Below are 19,655 nucleotides of genomic sequence, written 5' to 3'. Positions count from 1 at the left end.
TTCTACTTTGTTGCCCACTTTTTCTAGTTCAGTTTTTTGGAGAATGAATTCTATTTCAGTAGCACTAAGAACAACACAGAAACCATTCCTGGAACGTGAGCAAGTCCACAGAGGTTTACATACACCCAGACTCAAACATTGCTGGTTTAGAGTCATCATTTAAACCTAAATTACAGAAACTCCATACAGACACGCAGGGAATACACAGAACTTTTGCAAAGATGGTAATCTGTGTACAGTTCAGACCCAGTCCCCAGTAGGTGGGATGCATGTAGCACTGAGCGACCATGCCACTGTTGTATGATTTTTCATTTCAATATATTTTTCCTAATTACTACTCTTTTTTACTTTTATTTTATTGTTTCAGTAGAAGAAGAATTGACTGGGTCCAATATGTGTCATAAAAATCCCAAGTAAAAATCATGAGCATTGGTGACCTTGTTTTCCATTCTGCATTGATTGTATGAGTGAAATTTTATTATTTGTCCTGCAATACCTGTGTGGATCTTGCAGCAGTCTTGGACAAACACTATACGTGTGGGTGCTGTAGCCCATAAATACTTGTAATCAATAATGAATCACATTTCCTCTGGTTGCCATGGCAGGAATTATGAGTAGCTAAAATATATGTGAGGCTGTACTATATTGCTTATTACAGCTTTTTAAAAATGAAAGTTTCAAGCTTCCTGATACAAAGGAGGTCTGCTCAACTTGCCTAAACAGCCTATTAAAATAATAAAAAGGTGAATGTTGCCTTATATAATATATAGTGCCTTTACAATATTTGATGCCCTACGTGCCATTGTTTGGAAATGAAATGTAGCTCATATATAAAATTTATTAAGCAATTTACATAATTGCTTTTTTCTCCTCAGGCATGTTTATGCAAAGCCTAGTAACGTTAAGTGATGAGAGTTTTGAATAAATCAAATTAAACTGGACAATCACAGTACCCATCTTTCTTTATTTTTATTGTGCCATTGGAAATACACAGAAACTAATAAACAGATGGTTAAAAATGAATAAGCAAATGTACTTAAATTTAATTACCGGTACTTGTTTTCAGTTTGGCAGGGGCAACTTATAATGCTTACTTTTAACAGATTTTTTTGTTTTTCATTTTATTGATTCAAAGCAAAGCAAAGACATTCAGTAATGAATGAGGGTACCCAACCTCAGCCACATTAAATATACAGAAAATATAAAACAGTAGATAATTAATTTCGATAGGGAGAGTCCATAATGATTCTTGTATGAAGTCAAGAGTAGAGGTGAACTCAAAGATAACTCTGCTGTATGAGGTGAGTTGTTTAGATGGAGCACAAAGTATTTTTTCTGCCAAAAATGTTAACCTCCATATTACTGTCTCCGCTGATCTTATGATGGGCTTGTGTCCTGTTCAGAGTTTCTTCCCTCCTTTTGCCCAGTTTCACCATGTTCGGCTCTGGCTGTCCAGCACCATTTTGTTTGATAAGTGGGTTCAGTAGATGGATGCAGGATGGATGTCCAGGCTGGGAAAAATTTAATGTTGTACTTAGACTTTTACCTAAATGAGCATCAAATACACTATAAACTTCATATACTTCTGTTTTATTTAGAAACTGGACTTTTCTGGAAAGTGAATTTTATTGCAAGTTGTGGAGGTTCAGCCCCGAACACAGACAGACAGACAACAGATGTCCATAAACACACACATTTAATATTTTCTTCACTATTGTACAGCACCACACAATGTATAAATCAGCTGTATTGCTCACAGTCCCTTCTTTCCTTCACTTTCTCTCAGTACTTCTCTCCTCACAAGCTCTGTCTTCTTCCTCCTGACTCCGGCTCACTAATTTTATAATGACCCGAATGTGCTCCAGGTGCTTCTTCAGGATCTTCCGGCAGCACTTCCGAGTGTGGTGGAAGTGTTGCAATCCAGGGCTCCACAATCCTCTCGTGGCCCAGGCATCCCGGCTGGGCAGGCTCCCCAGCCAACCGCCACTAAGTACATATGTTAAGTGGATCAACAGTTCCTCTAGTTACAGTATGCATGGAAAGGACGATCTTAAATATTTCAAACAAAGACAACCATATATCAGTATGAGTATTTTACTTGCATATTCTTTATTTATTGACATTTAATTATAAATAACAAACACTCATTTGCACTTCTGTTTCTGCTTGTTTATCTCCACGTTGCCAAATGTTAAGCTAAGAAACCAAACAAACCCAAGACTACTTGAGCTTCATTCAGACAGCTGGAGCATCTGCATTAATTTCATTTGAGTTTCCAAGTTTGCCACATGGTGTTATAATCTGCACCTGTGTATAATTTCTAAGTACTGTTTTCAAGTAAAGTCAATTGCAAAAATACATATTATTTGCCCATTAATTCATTTTTCCAAACTGCTTAATCCATATTCTGAGTTGGAAGGAGCTGCACTGAGCTCAAGGCATTAAACCACCCTGGACATTTGGCATTGCCTTCTCAATTGCACTTATTCACCAGGATCTCCTAGGCCCCCAATTATCTTAGTATGCCCTAGATTAAACCACAATGTCTGAATTTACACTTGCTAATCTTGTATGGCTCACACATTTACACAAAGTGACTACCATAATCGGCATTTATTACAACTGTTTACATACATTTGTGATATATTCAGGATAAATGACTTGTCACAGAGTTAATGGGAGCTCAAAGTTGAACTAGCAGCCTGGTGGTTTACATGTCTATGCCCTTAGTCCAATGCTACATTAAGCAATAGATTCGGACACACCTTTACTTTTTAACACAAGATTACATTTCTTGTCCTTCTGCATCGATTATTCAAAACAAACTGACTCTGAGACAATGAACCTTACTGGAGGTCAGTTTTTGCTCTGTTTTTAATGCATCAATAATTTGGGAAGCAATTGTATACCTTACATACTGTACACAGTGCTTTCCTTTTGTGATTCACTTATTTACAAATAATCATTAGCATGTTCCTGTCGAAATTTGTGCAATTCAGTGAATTTTTGAGTGGATGGCACATAACATGACTCATGGAAAATAGTATTGATTCCTGTTTATGAAAGAAAAAGGGTCTAAAGCAGTTAGTTCATTGTGGTATAAATTCAAGGATTTGAAATGTATGTTTGCCGACAGAGAGGACAAAAAATAATTCATGCTATTCTCAGTTTGGTGTCAAATTCAGGTATCAGGTCTGAGACTGCAGAGATGGTCGTATTTTGTTTGATATACAACTCAATGCACCAATGTAAAATATTAAAAGAGTGTCACATTGCCTGGAATAAAAATGCCAAAATGTACTGTGTTTTTTAAAATAGTACCAATAATGGATAGTAATGTAAAAACAATAATCCCAAAAATAAAATGAAATCCTATACCTTTACTGAACCTTATCCTATCTTTTAAGTCTGCTTGCCTGGCCATCTTTCCACTATCAAACACCATTACAAAGTTTTCCACTTTCGTCTTCTTTTCTGCCCGTAGGCTTTTGAGTTACCTCACCTCACCTCTTGATGCCATACTCAAGTTAGCTTCCGGCAAACAGAACCTTTCTTGTGGCTACTTCTTCATCCAAATCATTTACAGAATCCCCAAATTGACTGTATTTGAGGTAATTGTCACACTACAGAATGAAGCTGGGATTGAGTTTCCATTATTTTAAATGGTGAAAAATAATAATATACTGTATTCTCGGCCCTTCAGAAAGTGCCAATCAATTTTCCCAAACAATATCACTGAAACACACTTAAAACATGTATATAATTAATAACCATTGATATAAAACAGTCCATTCATCAATGATCTAATTAAGAAACTGCTAATGAGATTATTAATGTTTCTGCACATTACGCTAAGTTTCTAAGAGGAGAAAGATAACTAAATATTCAATGCTCTACTGCGGAGGAAAGGCTCATCTTCTAGGCAGACCAGTACACTTGACTCGTCTCACAACAAAATAAATAGGTTTAACTGTTTTTCACCTATTTTGGTGCCTTTTTCATAATTTTACAGCTGTTTAATGATAAGTGCAGCCTCTGTGCAAGTGCATCATAGCATACAAATAAAAACACAAACAGGAAGTGACAGAGTGGGCTGCGCCATGTTTGTTTGTGTGTGTGTGTGTAATATTCTGTACATATAAAACAAAATTTGTATATGCCTAATACATGCATATTTCCATGTTTTTTTATATAACTGTATGCACAGATGCTGAGGGGCTTTCTTGCACACAGTAGTGTAATCAGGTTAGATCACTCCATGTCCTAGAAATTTATGGACTTCCCTGGAAGTAGTTAGGTAGTCTACTGCTCATTGAATAATGTTTTATGGGGGTCAGGCAAGAGGCACCAGGACTTTATCTAAAATATTTTACATCAGTAGAAGGCCACTGTGTGAAACAAAAGGGGAGTCTACACTTGTATCGTCATGGGTGTTTGAAACTTTAACAGCACCCTGGGGCTGACTGAAAAAGGGAACCACCAGAGAGAGCTCTGAGAGGAAGGCCATTGGACTTTGTGTGGCATTCCTGACCTTCCATCTACTTCTAGGCATTGCCTCAGAAATATCTCTAAACTGAAGCATGAAAGCAGTCCATGGCTAGAAGGCCTTTTGAGCTTAAAGTCCGTAGGAGAGTCGGCCAGGTGCTCAGTCTGGCAGTAAGGTAGTGCTGCAAGAGATGTGAAGAGTGTAATTGAGAAAGAGAACTTGCAAGTGCATGGGAGATTAGGTTTATCTGCATGTTTGTGGCAGTGTTATTTTGTTTGGGTGACATGTAGCCACCATACCTGGTAGACAAGTTTAAACTCTATACAGCCAGGCCTAATGCACTGGCTAGAATTTTCTTTCTGTTTATTAATTTTCTACTTTGTGTTTTCTACTTAAAGAATAGGCAATTAATTTTATACAAAAATTTAAAAAAAAGGAAGGGAATTTTTCTTTTTTTTCCAAGAAGGATGGCACATATAGAACTTTGTACTTTTCTCTCTCTCTCTCTCTCTGTCTTGCACAAATTTACAATTATAAAACAATAACAATAAATTTATACATTTTACTAAAGGATTTCCCCACCGGGCGTTGCAGTGGGTAGTGCTGCTACCTTGCAGATAGGAGAACCCGGTTCCTTCCTGCGTGGAGTTTGCATGTTCTCCTCGTGTCTGCGTGGGTTTCCTCCGGGTACTCCGGTTTCCTCCCACAGTCCAGAGACATGCAGGTTAGGTGGATTGGCAATTCTAAATTGTCCCTAGTGTGTGCTTAGTGTGTGTGTGTGTGTGTGTGTGTGTGTGTGCGCCCTGCGGTGGGCTGGTGCCCTGCCTGGGGTTTGTTCCTGCCTTGCACCCCCTGTTGGCCGGGGTTGGCTCCAGCAGATGCCCGTGACCCTGTAGTTAGGATATAGCGGGTTGGATAATGGATGGATGAATGGATTTCCCCACCATGAGCACATGGTTCAGAATTGATTTAAGAGCAGACAACACGTGAAGATTTAAAAAAAAAAAAAAAAAAAAGTGGTCTGGTAAGGATCTGTGCACTGTTTACAATAAACATGTAACTGACAAATTAATTCGCTCACATTTCACGAATGAGACCCATTGTTTGTATAGCATTCGTAAAAGGAATATCCAATATTTCTCAATGTTTTAGTAAGGACTGTCTGTTCGTAAAATGAACTGATCTTACAAATGCTCTGGACCAAGCATAGTGTGTGTGTAAATAATAAAGCCATTTGCACAAAACACATTTCAAATGAATAAAATTAAATAAATACTATCCTCTTTAATAAAACCCCTGTGTGCGTCCAGGTGTCCGTGTGTGTGTGTCTTCTGGTGAAGTGCGCATGCGCGGGCCGCTCCAGACATCGCACCGTGCCCCGCCCATGTGCTCGGCACCATGGAGGCACACACACTGGAAGCTGGGCACACAGTGAATGGCCTTGCCACGGCCACGCATGATAAGAAATAAAGGACACCATTGCTGGGGAGAGTGCTGACTGGGTAGTCGCGGCCGCGCACATAAAATCCATTGCTGGGGAGACGCCACACATTAAATAATCAGCTGCACGCCCCCACAGATTAAAATACTTGCTGGGGAGACGCCACGAGCACGATTATCAGCTACACGCCACACATTACATCGGTTACTGGGGACACTCTGCTGATTGCCCACTGTTGTGACAGAAAATTAGTCATATTACGGACATCAAAGCCAGTATTACTGTCAGAGAAAATTACAGGCATTTTACGGAGATACAAACCAGTATCACTGCGAGAGAAAATTAATGACACACAATACAGTGATGAATATTACAGCCACATACAAGCCAGTATTACTGTAGGAGAAAATATTACGGACGTATCTACTAACAACATGCCATCCAAAAAAAAAGGACACGTCAAGTAGGACAAAAGACACAGACAATCAAATCCTATATAAGCAACATGAGCAAATAGATCGATTGAAGAAAAAAAAAAATGAGCATCAGAAAAACGCTTAAAGAGAAAGACACATAAGAGCAAACCTTAGTTATATGTTGCATTATCAAGAGTTACAAGTTTTTCAGATGTTGTTGTCAAGGTTGTAGATGGTGCTGAACAAGGCAAACTGTTCCCAAACTCAGACAGAATATTTACAAGAAATGTTGTCTATAATGAAACTTTATAGAAAAATTTCATGAGGTAAAAAAATAGAAAAATTTTCCTAAACATCTTCAGATATTGTGTATTACAGATTGTTACAAAGTTTTACACTAAGGCAATATTAATTATACTTACTGTATTGTCATATACGTTTCTATTTTATTTTTATTATTATTTTACTTTAGGCTTCTTGCAAAAATATTTTTGACAAAAAAAGTTAAGATAAGAAACAAATGAAGTCAAGGTCTCTTGCCATTTAATATAGACTGTTCCTACTAATGTTTATGCACTACTGTTCTAGCGCCCGTTATTGTAACGGGCTTAATGTCTAGTATAAATATAAAGATTATAAATTACAAGATATTGCATACTTCAACAAAATCTCTGTCAAATTATTTAGTGATGATTATTTAACAACACAGGTGTCTTGTTTTTTTGTCAGTGAATACATTACACCCAACTGAGTGTATTGTCCTATATAACGGCATTGATTTGATTGAACATAACAATGGCTGATCTTGCAGTACTGCATGATTTAGCCCAGGGTGCACTGAAGAGAGTGCAGATTATGGGATTGCGCTGATGTCTTGGCAAAGATTCAGGAATGGTTGATTAGTCATTTTAGACTACTCGGACTCATTGTGGTGCTTTAATGCACTATTATGGATCCTGTTCTGAAAAGAGCAACAACAAGAAGCCAGGCCATACTTGTATATCTATCTGTAAGTCCTGTCGACACTTGTCTTTTTGGCTACAGGGACATTTCAATGGGAGATTGCAGACAGGTCTAGGATTTCTCAGCCATCAATGAGCCACAAACTACCTGAAGTACTTAACGGCATATTAACAGTAATGCAGGATTTTATCCAGTTCTGACATGGCGGGGAAAGGCAAGTGGAAGGTAGTCGAGGGTTTTCGAGCTGGCCTACCTAGCCAGGGTCATTGATGCAACACACTGCACATGTGTGTGCATCAAAGTTCCATCCAATGATGCATTGGCTTATATCAATAGAAATCATTTCCATCCTATTATCGTGAAATTTATATGTGATGCAGAGTGTGTGCTTCTCAACGTCATTGCTTGATGGCCCAGTGGAATGTACAACAGTTTCATTATGCAGCACAGTTCATTGGAACATGTCTGGTAAAAGGAGTTGTGCAAGATGGCTGGCTACGTGCAAATATGTTTTTTAATCTATGAATGGTTCATGATTGAGACACTACATTTGAAAATGATACAAAACTGTGTGTATTACAATATAACTTTAGACCAGTATAGAGCAGATATGTGGAAAATAAAGGCTAGTACAAATATGTATAAACACATAAGAAACAAATGTCATGAATTTTATTTCTTAACTGGATTGTTAATTCACTTTGGTGTATGTGTAGCACTGTTTTATCAGTATGACAACAAAATCTCACAAAAGTCAGAACACTCTAACTGCATTTGGTACTGGAGAGAATGAAAGATACTGCCACGTTGATTAAGCCAGCATCATCAAATCCTCTAGGACTTTTGATTATATAATCAAACAGTGAAAAACAGGGTTGTATTTACTGTAAGTACTGTAGAATACCCATATAGGTCCCTGTGGCATTTGAATCCCTGCAAGTTTATTTTCTCCATTTTCCATACTGTCAGGACTTTTTGTTTTCTTCATTTCCCTGGTCATCTGACTATAGAATATGTTAACGTTTGCCATGGTAACCATTAGACAAACTACCTGCCCCTATTGTAATTTATTTCACACTAGGTTCATCTCTGCTAGACTTTCTTGCCTTTTATTTATTTGACCTTTTATTTATTTTTGTAATTGTAATTTTATTTTACTATTTGTAAAACATTTAATCTAAGGATGTGAGATTTGGTGGACTTGAATCTTTCCATCCCAGCTAAAGAAATTATGAGGCAGCATGACAGAGGTGTGGGTAGAATGAACAGTTAGGATGGATACCAGCTAATACTCTAAAATTAGGTTTGAAGCAGAATGACAATGTACACTAATGTTAGGATGTGTTTTTCACATGCAGAGTTATAGATATATGGAAAAAGATATCAAGTGGCACTTTGGGAACTTTCAAAACTTGATTGCATTTCCTGTTGGAAACATTCGGATAGTATGAAATGATCAGCTGTGTTGAACTGAACAGCCTGTTCTTGCCAAAACGCTTATTTAATTACATTTTTTTTTATTATAAAGCTTATTTTGTGGTGCAAGACATTTACAGAGACTGTAAATATGTACGTTTGGAGTCCTGTTTGCATTTTATATGCTTTTTACCACAAAGAATGGTGCTTAGTTTGGCCTTTTGCAATTGTATTTTAGCCTGTCTGGTGATTGTCTTAACTTTGATAAAGTGTGATTCTGCAAGTCCAATTTTTTATTGTGTTTGACTTTTAGATACACTTACTGGCAGCACCAAATAAGTTTTACTTCTTCCAGTACTGTTTGGATACATATGGAAAACCCTGAACTGTAAACATGAGTACTGGACCATAACTGAGAAAGAGACAAGAAGATGGAGATTATGTAAAATTTTTACTGGATAAAAATTAGGTAGCTGCAATACGCTTGAAGAGACTATTCTTGGCTCCGGTTCGGCCAAATTGTTCAATTCATTATTTTTCTATTTAGTATACTCTAATGCTACTCAACCAACTTCAGGGTTTGTCTCTTTAAAGAAAAGGAATTTAAGTTTTATTGTCATGATGCATCTTATCACAGCATGCCATTTCTGAAACAAGGCTGAAGAATGCACTGGCAATGGATTTGTGTAGCAAATGCTAACATTTTACTATTTGTCAGTCCAGTAAAATGATGTTATTTGATTTAAGTTGCTCGACATATATAAGGTTATTCAAAAAGATTGTTGCCATTTTTGTGCACTGTGCTGGTTGGAAGTAAAAAAGAAAAGAGAAACTCTTTCCACCCACGTAACAGACAAAACTCAGACTGTGTTCCTACCTCTTGATGTAAATTCCATTTTTGTAAGTTGAAACCTACCAGAATTGAACCCCTTGAAAATAGTGTCATTGTTTTTTTGAAAAGCCCTGTATTGTCCTTAGTTTCAGGTGGAGAGTTTACATGGGATACGTGCTTTCTTCTACGTGTTTTTTCTGAGGATGGGAAAATACATACATTCTGTGTGAATACAGCTCAAGGACTTTTGGAAGTAGTGCTGTCATTTCTCTTTATGGCATTTTTCCATTTTTGAATAAGGAATGGAGTGCTTTTTGTGCTTGAGAAAATTGATTCAAGGCTGTCGCCTGTACCAGGTGATAATGGCTGGCAAGTAAAGGAATAATATTTAACCATTAACTTGAAGCCTCAAAAAACAGACACTTTTCGTCTTCTATTGAATTCTTATACCATGATTTCATCTTTAGCTTTATATGTTTTAGAGTCTTTCTTCTTAATCAGCTTATTTCCTAGAGAGTTATATAGCAAACTGAGCCACTTTGTGAAGCAACTGCTGAGGTTATTAGCCATTTTTTTAGATTTTGGAATCTCATTGCACAAAATGTTGACCTTGTATAATGTAAATTGCATTTCTGTCTTGGATTTCTAGTTACTTTTCAACATTAATGAGATCCCATGAATTGGTAGAATTCTTTTTGTGAGTTCAAACTTCATTTTTAGTGTTTGGTAAAACTAACCGGAATAAGTAAATCAGGAAAAAAGAGAAAACACATGCTTCTAAAAAGTTTTTGCAATACCACTGCACAGTTGTATTTGTCATTAGCTTTTAGGGAAGGATACACCTTGTATCCTATGAGGAAAGCAACCTAGCAGACATCTACAGAGATATCTTTGTCTTGGCACAGAGTAGTGTGATTCTAGTCCAACCTCCATTTTATATTCCTTGGGAGGAGTTTAAGATAAAGGTTAAAGTTTTTTGGTTTAAAAGAGTTTGCTTCCTTTCCCCTTTTCTGAATAAGTTGTTTTTTCTTTTTCAAAAATGTTTGATTACTATAGCCGTTCAAAATTAGCACCATATGAGTCTGAGTGGGCATGTGTGTGGGTGTACCCAGCAGTGACATTTCTTTCTGCTTAGGACTGGTTCCTGCCTTGTATGCAGGCCTACTGGCAGTTGGACTGACTTCCCAGCATGCCAAACTGGATAAGCGGGTAGAAAATTGATAAATGGAAGCTGTAATCTAAACATCCTGAGGAAAACCTAAGGTAATTCACTTATTCTAAAAGAATAAAACCATCCATACAAGCAATCTGCATCTCTCTCTCTCGCTTCCCGTCTCTCTCATTCACCAACGTTTCGTCAACTTACAGACAAGAATGGCTAATAACAGAAGCAACTCAGAAAGAATTCTCAAGACAGTGCTAAAACATTAACTTGATTAAGCAGAAATGGCTTATGACATCTTTCAGTCTCCATTTATAGTGTTGTACATACAGTAGTCATTGTGAAGTAACAGGATAATGATGGGTCCTGAAGAGGTTTTGTTTAATAACAAGTAGATTCTTTCAGTGACAAAGGGGTGGATCAAGATAGTATATTGTCACTTTGCATAACCAGTCTTTGAAAAATGGTTTTATTGGAGGCCTATAAGTAATAGCAATGTGCTGTAAAAGGTGCTTGTACCATTGTAAGAGTACATGGAATGCCATCTAGAATGGCCATTGTCCTTTTGGGAGTATTTTAACCCCATAAGAAGACCATCAGTACTGCTTAAATTGTGATATATTGTTGTATATGTTAATTGTTAAACAGTGGTATCTGTATATAAAAGAGTACATTGCAGTCCAGAGACAATTTTTATAACTTGAGTATCACAAAGAACCTCTTTATCCATTTTTTCTTCTGATCCTTCTTATTCCAAGTAAGAGTCATGGTGTTAATTAGTACAACTGAACAAAAATTTAATGTCTTTAATTAGTCTATCTGCATGCCTTTAAAAAACAAAAAAACTGCGAAAGAGTCAGTTTGCACTCATTTCATGCCAAGCACTGTTTCAACAATTTCTATAGTGTGGGATGCTCGGTGACGATTGTTTGTGTGCCAATGTAAAGAATGTCTCCGGAAGGCAGGCAACATAACCAAGGACCACAATCATCCCAGACGTACTTTTTTCTCCTGCCTTCTGTCAAGTGATATAGAAGTGTAAAAGGCTCCAAACATTCAAATTATCAATGCCTGAAACTCATAAACACCTACACTTGATAAGATTCTGTGAGTTACATGTATTTTTTGTTATATTTATGTCCAATTTTGTTATGATAGTTCAGCTAAAGATGGTGGCTATTATTATTAAAATCCATTGTTACAGAGTATATTGCACATAATGGCAAATCTTGAATGCCTTTTTCTGAAGTTGCAAAGTTTTTTGTATACAGGATGTTTTATTTTTATTTATTTATTTTTTTGTTCTTGTTATTATTGTAGTAAAGACGTTTACATGCATACTTGCAGAGTTTCTTTTTTATCAGGAGTTGAGACTACACCTCAATGCTTTCCCTTGTCTGCCATATGTTAAATGTGTAATGTATGACTACATACTGTATGCTGTCATACAAAAGAGTACATTTTATTTCATGGTAGATAATTGCCTGTTAAAAATGACCAAGTGTAATTCATACTGTAATACATGCCACTGGCTAGATTAATAATAAATAACTGGTCAGGGTCATACCCCCATAACATCTCCCATAAAGCATGAACTGAACTGGATGATAAACATTTGCAGGGTACCTTTCATAATTCATTCCAAGAGGCTAAACAACAAGTCTCTGACTTATGGAAGAACTCATTTGTAAACATGAACAGAACTTATTGTCATTCTTTTTTGTTTTTTTTGCTTCTGGCTCATTTCAATAGTCTTGGGTACCAGAGAAACAGAAGGAACACAATCTGTGCATGGAACTTACCTGAAGGACAGAATTAGAATATTTTGCTTTTGACCCTTCAGTACAAGGTGTGCTCCAGCTGAACTGCAGTGCCATTTATTTGTCCTCATTATACTGTGAGTCTTTAGAACTAGTTATATCTCTTCTACTACAAATGAAAGAGCTGCTAAAAATAAACTTTTGACCTCCTAAATCGCCTCCCTGGGAGCAGTTATTGATATAGCTCTGCTGCTTTATTCTAAGGACCCTCTGCTTTTTACAAAGACATGCCCAGAAGATAACAAAGAAGAGCCACAGCTGGTACTGTGCAATGACTCACACAAGGTCATCCTTTCTCACATGACTTCATTTCATATCCGAACATTATAAGAGCTCCTAATCCGCCCACCCCCCTGCACGACGGTCAAGGTAGCTTTATTTATTTATTTATAAAAATCTAGCTTCCCAAATAATTGAATTTTCATGAATAGAAATGCATTGCTTAAAAGAAATAACCTGATAAGTAAATGAAACTCTGAGAAATTCTTGGGATGACTAATACTGCAACCCACAACTAGCGTGGATACACCTGACACTTTAAAGAATTTCCATTTTAAATTTTATGTCAAGTATAGTGGTAACCACTGTAAGTAATGCGCATATTATGCACAATAAGATATTTTACAGTATCTATGTTTTCAAGAATCCCCAGATTTTTTCAAGCACAAAGTATGTGGCCTCTCATTTCAACATCCTTGAGAGAATTCACTTTAAACCTAGGTGAAATCAAAGTGATTTCCAGTAGCTGGCATTAAGACACAAAGATCTTTGAACCTGTGCGCCCTAGTTGTCTTTGTTTTTATGATAATGCCTTACAAGGTTCAGCATTACTTCAACGATGAACAGCAGTTTAGATTCCACCGAGTGCTCTATTGGATTGTAGTTACCTTTTTCAGAATGCAAAATAAGAATGCAAATCTTAACTTGTAGAGATTGCCTCATTAACTTTTAAATCAACAATAATCAATTACTGTCACTGCATGGCTGATGGTCTAATTGAATAGCCTGTGGAAGAATTGATTACCTTTACACTTCAGCCTTTGCTTGGGCTGTGCAAAGACCACCAAAACTTGAGACATTAGTGACAATTACAAGTCTTTTTGGCCCAGATTGATTTTCACTTCATCTCGTCTGGCTTGAATTTTAACTTTTAACTCGAACATAACATCATAATACCTTTTAAGAAGTAAAGCACTAAGCTCATTATGGACATCTAGTTCTGTGCTCAGACTTGTTGACATTCATAAACACTTAGCCCATGTATTGCTCACCACAACGCAAACACCACAAATAAATGGTATACAAGAACTTTCCAATTTCTTTCTAGATCTCTGATAATTTTGTAATTAGACATATAAATTCAGACTGGAAATCACTGTACAATGATCCCTAAGCTTGACACCAGACTTTCTTCATATGAATTGTCACCCATGTTCTTCAAACTCTGTCAAGTCTGCTGGTGTTACTAACGGAGTACTCTGCATGTAGATAGTATGCACTTGCAGCCAATGTTGCCTTTTCCCCAGCCTCATTTGGCTGATTGTGTACTGGATTTCGAGGATTGACAAAATGAACAAATAAAACGGTGTCAGGTGGTAGTACTCAACAGAAGTTTCTATAGTTGCCATAAACTGTGCCTGCTGCCAGTTATCTCTTACTGTCAATCTACTTCTCTGAACATGCAGTTTTTGGTTTATAATTCCAAACAGTTTCATGCATTTTGGTGTGTGTTTTTCCTTGGCATTGATATTTATTTGAACTACCCTACAATCCTTTTTGTTTACTTGTTCATTTATAATGTTACGATGGTATACTCTGTAGAGGATAACAGAAATAATATTGTCAAACCCACTTAATCTGGTTGAGGGACAAGGAGAACATTTGGCAACACTGGGTGCAAGGCAGGAAGCAAACCTTAATCGGGCCTCTGTACTTTGAAAGGCAAATGTGCACACCCACACATACTCACTGGGGACAATTAAGAATCAGCAACTCACCTAACCTATATATATAAAACACTACTCCCTCATAAGATAGTAGCAGCACTACCAACCACTGCTCCTAGATTCGGTGTCCAGGGTTCCCTCATCTGAATGATATCTGTGTGAAATATACATGTTCCCCTTCTGTCCTTAGGGGTTTTCGTCTGGATACTCAGATTTCCTTACACATCACCAAAGACAAGTTAATATGGTGGGCATACATGAGTGGGCCCTCCTCCCCAGTGCTGGTTCAAATCTTGGTTCCATTGCTCCAGGGATAAGCTGTGACATCCTGCAACCCTGATGTAGCTTAGGATTTGTTGTTTGGCTAAACCTTTTGGTTGGATACTTTTGATGAAATTTTGGAAAAAATAAAATAAGTAGTTTATTTAATTGATAAAGACACATTTGTTTTTGAAAAGGTTAATAATCAAGAGATTGTTATCATCATTCAAATGACAAATAAAACAGGATTAACATTTCCATGACATGGGGACTAGCACACCATTAAAGACTTGCAAAAGCAAACTTTTTTTATAATTTTATTATTAATGTTCTTGCTTGTGGTGGCACTCAAGAGTGGAAACATGTTGAAGGTTTGTCAGATGTAAAAATTAGCATTTTCATGTACAGTCGTGGCCAAAAGTTTTGAGAGTGGCACAAATATTGGTTTTCACAAAGTTTGCTGCTTCAGTGTTTTTAGATCTTTTTGTCAGATGTTTCTATGGTATACTGAAGTATAATTACAAACATTTCATAGGTTACAAAGGCTTTTATTGAAAATTACATTACGTTTATGAAAAGAGTCAATGTTTGCAGTGTTGGCCCTTCTCTTTCAAGACCTCTGCAATTCGCCCTGACATGCTGTCAATCAACTTCTGGGCCAAATCCTGACTGATGGCAGCCCATTCTTGTATAATCATTGCTTGGAGTTTATCAGACTTTGTGGTTTTTTGTTTGTCCACCCACCTCTTGAGGACTGATGACCAGTTCTCGATGGGATTAAGATCTGGGGAGTTTCCTGGCCATGGACCCAAAATTTCGATATTTTGTTCCCCGAATCACTTAGGTATCACTCTTGCCTTATGGCACAGTGCTCCATCATGCTGGAAGGCATTGTTCGTAACCAAACAGTTCTTGGATGGTTATGAGAAGTTGCTCTCAGAGGATGTTTTAGTGCTATTCTGTATTCATGGCTGTGTTCTTAGGCAGAATTGTGAGTGAGCCCACTGCCTTGGCTGAGAAGCAACCCTACACACGAATTGTCTCCTTTAGGACTGATGGTAGCGCTCACCTTTTCTTCTCCGGACAATTTTTTTGCTGAATGCCCCAAACAATCAGAAAGGGGATTCATCAGAGAAAATGACTTTACCCCAGTCCTTAGCAGTCCAATCCCAGTAGCTTTTGCAGAGTCTCAGTCTGTCCATGATGTTTTTCTTGGATAGAAGTGGCATCTTTGCTGCCACTTTGTCACCAGGCCATCCTTCAAAAGTCTTCACCTCACTGTGCGTGCCGATACACTCACAACTGCCTGTTGCCATTCCTGAGCAAGCTCTGCACTGGTGGTGCCCCGATCCCACAGCTGAATGAACTTTAGGAGATGGTTCTGGTGCTTGCTGGACTTTCTTGAGTACCCTTAAGCCTTCTTCACAACAATTGAACCTCTCTCCTTGAAGTTCTTGATTATCCAATAAATGGTCGATTTAGGTGCAATTGGTCTGCCAATACTGATGCTCTGTGTAAGAAAGGTCAGAGCTGACTATACTTCCTTAGAAGGTTGGCATCCTTCAACATCTGCAATAAGATGCTGCAGATGTTCTACCAGACGGTTGTGGCGAGTGCTCTCTTCTACGCGGTGGTGGCAGCATAAAGAAGCATAAAGAAGAAGGACGTCTCACGCCTGGATAAACTTGTTAGGAAGGCAGGCTCTATTGTAGGAATAAAGCTGGACATTTTAACATCTGTGGCAGAGCGACGGGCACTAAGCAAACTCCTGTCAATCATGAAGAATCCATTGCATCCACTGAACAGTGTCATCTCCAGGCAGAGGAGTAGCTTCAGTGACAGACTTTTGTCACTGTCTTGCTCCACTGACAGACTGAGGAGATCGTTCCTTCCCCACACTATGCGACTCCACCCGGGGAGTAAATGCTAACATTATTCAAAGTTATTGTCTGCTTTTACATGCATTTTTATTACTCTTTAATTTAATATTATTTTTTGTATCTGTATACTGCTGCTGGATTATGTGAATTTCCCCTTGGGATTAATAAAGTATCTATCTTTCTGTCTGTCTGTCTGTGCTGAACTGCAGTGGAAATGTTTTTTTGGGGATTAAGTTCATTTTCATGGCAAAGATGGACTTTGCAATTACAATTCATCTGATCACTCTTCATAATATTCTGGAATATATGCAAATTGCCATCATAAAAACTGAGGCAGCAAATTTTGTGACAGTGTCGTTCTCAAAACTTTTGACCATGACTGTACTCTACTCTGCCTCTCACACTTGACAGGTCAAGGACTAGCTCCTCAAGCTATAATACACTAGTAACTTATACAGTAACTACTGCAGAAGACTTCATATCAGTACTAATGATTACAGTAAGCTTATGCTGTAATTGCAAACAGATGTTAGAAGTATTTTAAAGCTGAAAGGTTGAATGACTTAGATGTGGAGCTTTGCCAAATTCATGAATATTCCATTGTGTGTTGTTTTGAAAGGGTCGTATGCTGGTGCAGTGGTTAGAACTGTCATCTCAGATGTGAAACATTTTACATCTGAATGCCATTTCTGGTTTGATCTTTTACCCATGTTTGTCTGGATTTTTCTCCAGTGCACTGTTCCTTCCATCTCCCCAAAAGACATGCAGTTTACATTAATTGTCATTTTCATGTTTGCTTATTGTTAAGGTGTGCTTGAGTGTGTCTTTTGATGAAATCTCACTTCACCGAGGGTTGGTTTTTACCTGAATTATATTAGGTGGGTTTAAGAATGATTGAGATTCTCTTTTTGTAGGCGGCATTGAATTTTGAAATCTCTTTAAACTTGTTGAATGTTCTCTTAACTTTCACTGTTTCAACTTTTACTACATCTGAATTTTTTTCTGTAACATACCTAAAAATCTCTTGCCACTAAAATTGAAACCCGGTCCATGTGGACATTTATGAAAACTCCTTGCCATCATGACACCCATAGAATGTTTCCTGCACAGTAAATCCTGCTGATAGCAGCTCTGGTGTGCTTCACTGATTGGTCAACACAGCAAAAAGGGGTACCTGATTAGCAAGGTCATAACTTAACCAACCTTCTCACAATCCCTTTCCCAGTAAATCAGACAATAAATGATTAGTTGTAATGTTAAAATGCATTATACATTGGACTGTAAAGTGAATCAAAAATGCTTACTGATATTAGTGTGTCTTTTTCAGTTTTTGTACAATTTTTTTTTTCACCTAATCATTGGTGATGGCGAAACATCGACAATACTGAGAATATAGATTAAAAAATGAGGTTACAGGGTGAAATGTGAAAACTGCCTTTTGTGAGTGCTACTTTGAAATTGGCTTTTGTGTCACACAGAAGGAAGATATGTGACAGACATTGTTAGAATGCTGCCCACCAAATATACTTCCCAAAGAGTTTTTGTCTGATCCATCCACTTCATTCCCAACAAAGAACATATGCTAACTAATTCAATCATCAGCTAAGTTATATTTAAATAAAAATTAAGAAAATGTTTGGTTATTTTACAGCATTCCTAATGCTGCTTCCACTTCAAAACCGGTCCCACCCACATGCAGCCGACACGGCATTTCTCGATTCCTATTCATCCTTTTCCACAGATAACTCAACCTCCTGGCCACGGACCATACTGTTTTAAAATACACTGACAAATTTATAAACAAATCTCTCCACTATACGCTAACACTTCTACCTATCCAGGATATGGACAGTTGTATGTTTTTGACACAGCGCAAGCCACTGAAGTACGCTTACAAAATAAAACAAACTCTGCATGCAGTGAAAATTTACTTCTCCAGCTAGACTCCATCCTCAGAACCATCAACCCCTTCGCTAAATCATACAAACACATGCATGAAATCGCTCAGTCCAATCCAACGGCATCTGTATGAATGGTTTTCAAGAAAAACCCTAGGCAGGATTTACGACAATACAATTCCCTGACATGTCACACCAATGTTGCAGGGATTTTCGTCAGAGAAGATGGCGAACCCCCTGCCGAAAGGGACATTTGCAAATATCCCAGAGGCAACTCCTGTTTACATTAATTGTCATTTTCATGTTTGCTTATTGTTAAGGTGTGCTTGAGTGTGTCTTTTGATGAAATCTCACTTCACCGAGGGTTGGTTTTTACCTGAATTATATTAGGTGGGTTTAAGAATGATATATTATTTTGAAAAAATAGTGATTTAAAAAATGCTTAAATGACCAAATAAAAGTGGACTGTGCAGAGGTGGCAAATATACATCAAAATAAATTGTTTTGTAGCGTTTTGCAACTTTAGAGTAAACTCGGTACTAAATAATGTTTGACGTAAACTGAATTCTGTCTGAGCCTGATGGTACAGTGGTCTGTGGATTCTCTGCTAAGCTTAGATTAAATCCTCAGCGCTCACACAACAAAATAATACACTAATAGGCATTTAGAGTCTTAATCCTAAAGTCTTTATATTATAAACGCTACATTAGGATTAATGAAAGAGACAGCAGACTGAAATGAATGCAAAACAATAAAAAAGCAGATGAGCCTTGTTTTAACACTGTGCCAGTTTTTAGTTCATTTTTAATTTCTTTATATTATAAATATACTGTGTATGTAAAAATAAGTAATACTAAATATAAAAAAAAAACATACTGTACAAATCTGAAAACAAAGTTTTAAGTTTAATCAAGAAATGTTCTATAAGTTCTACTCACCGGTCCAAATTTAGTCTGATAACATATAGGATATTAAGTCAAGTAATTTCCCAGTTCATCTTCTAAACCCACTCACCCAGCTTGACCCTACCATAGTCAGCATAGGGTGCAAAGCAGGAAATATTCCCTGGACAGGGTGCCATTCCATCACTTGCTATTTGTAATATTAACAGAGTGGTGACTTAATTAACTATAT

The 19,655-nt window shown here is 37.4% G+C and overlaps 1 protein-coding gene across 5 annotated transcripts in view; it reads left to right on the top strand.

The window, feature by feature from the left end:
• nlgn1 (neuroligin 1) overlaps window positions 1-19,655 on the top strand; it is a 657,056-nt gene that overhangs the window by 204,312 nt on the left and 433,089 nt on the right. The window lies entirely within an intron of this gene.

The sequence above is a fragment of the Polypterus senegalus genome, chromosome 1, assembly GCF_016835505.1.
Source record: "Polypterus senegalus isolate Bchr_013 chromosome 1, ASM1683550v1, whole genome shotgun sequence".
NCBI classification, from domain to species: Eukaryota; Metazoa; Chordata; class Cladistia; order Polypteriformes; family Polypteridae; genus Polypterus; species Polypterus senegalus.
Note: the sequence above shows the minus strand (reverse complement) of the source record. Positions and strands in the feature narration are given on the sequence as shown.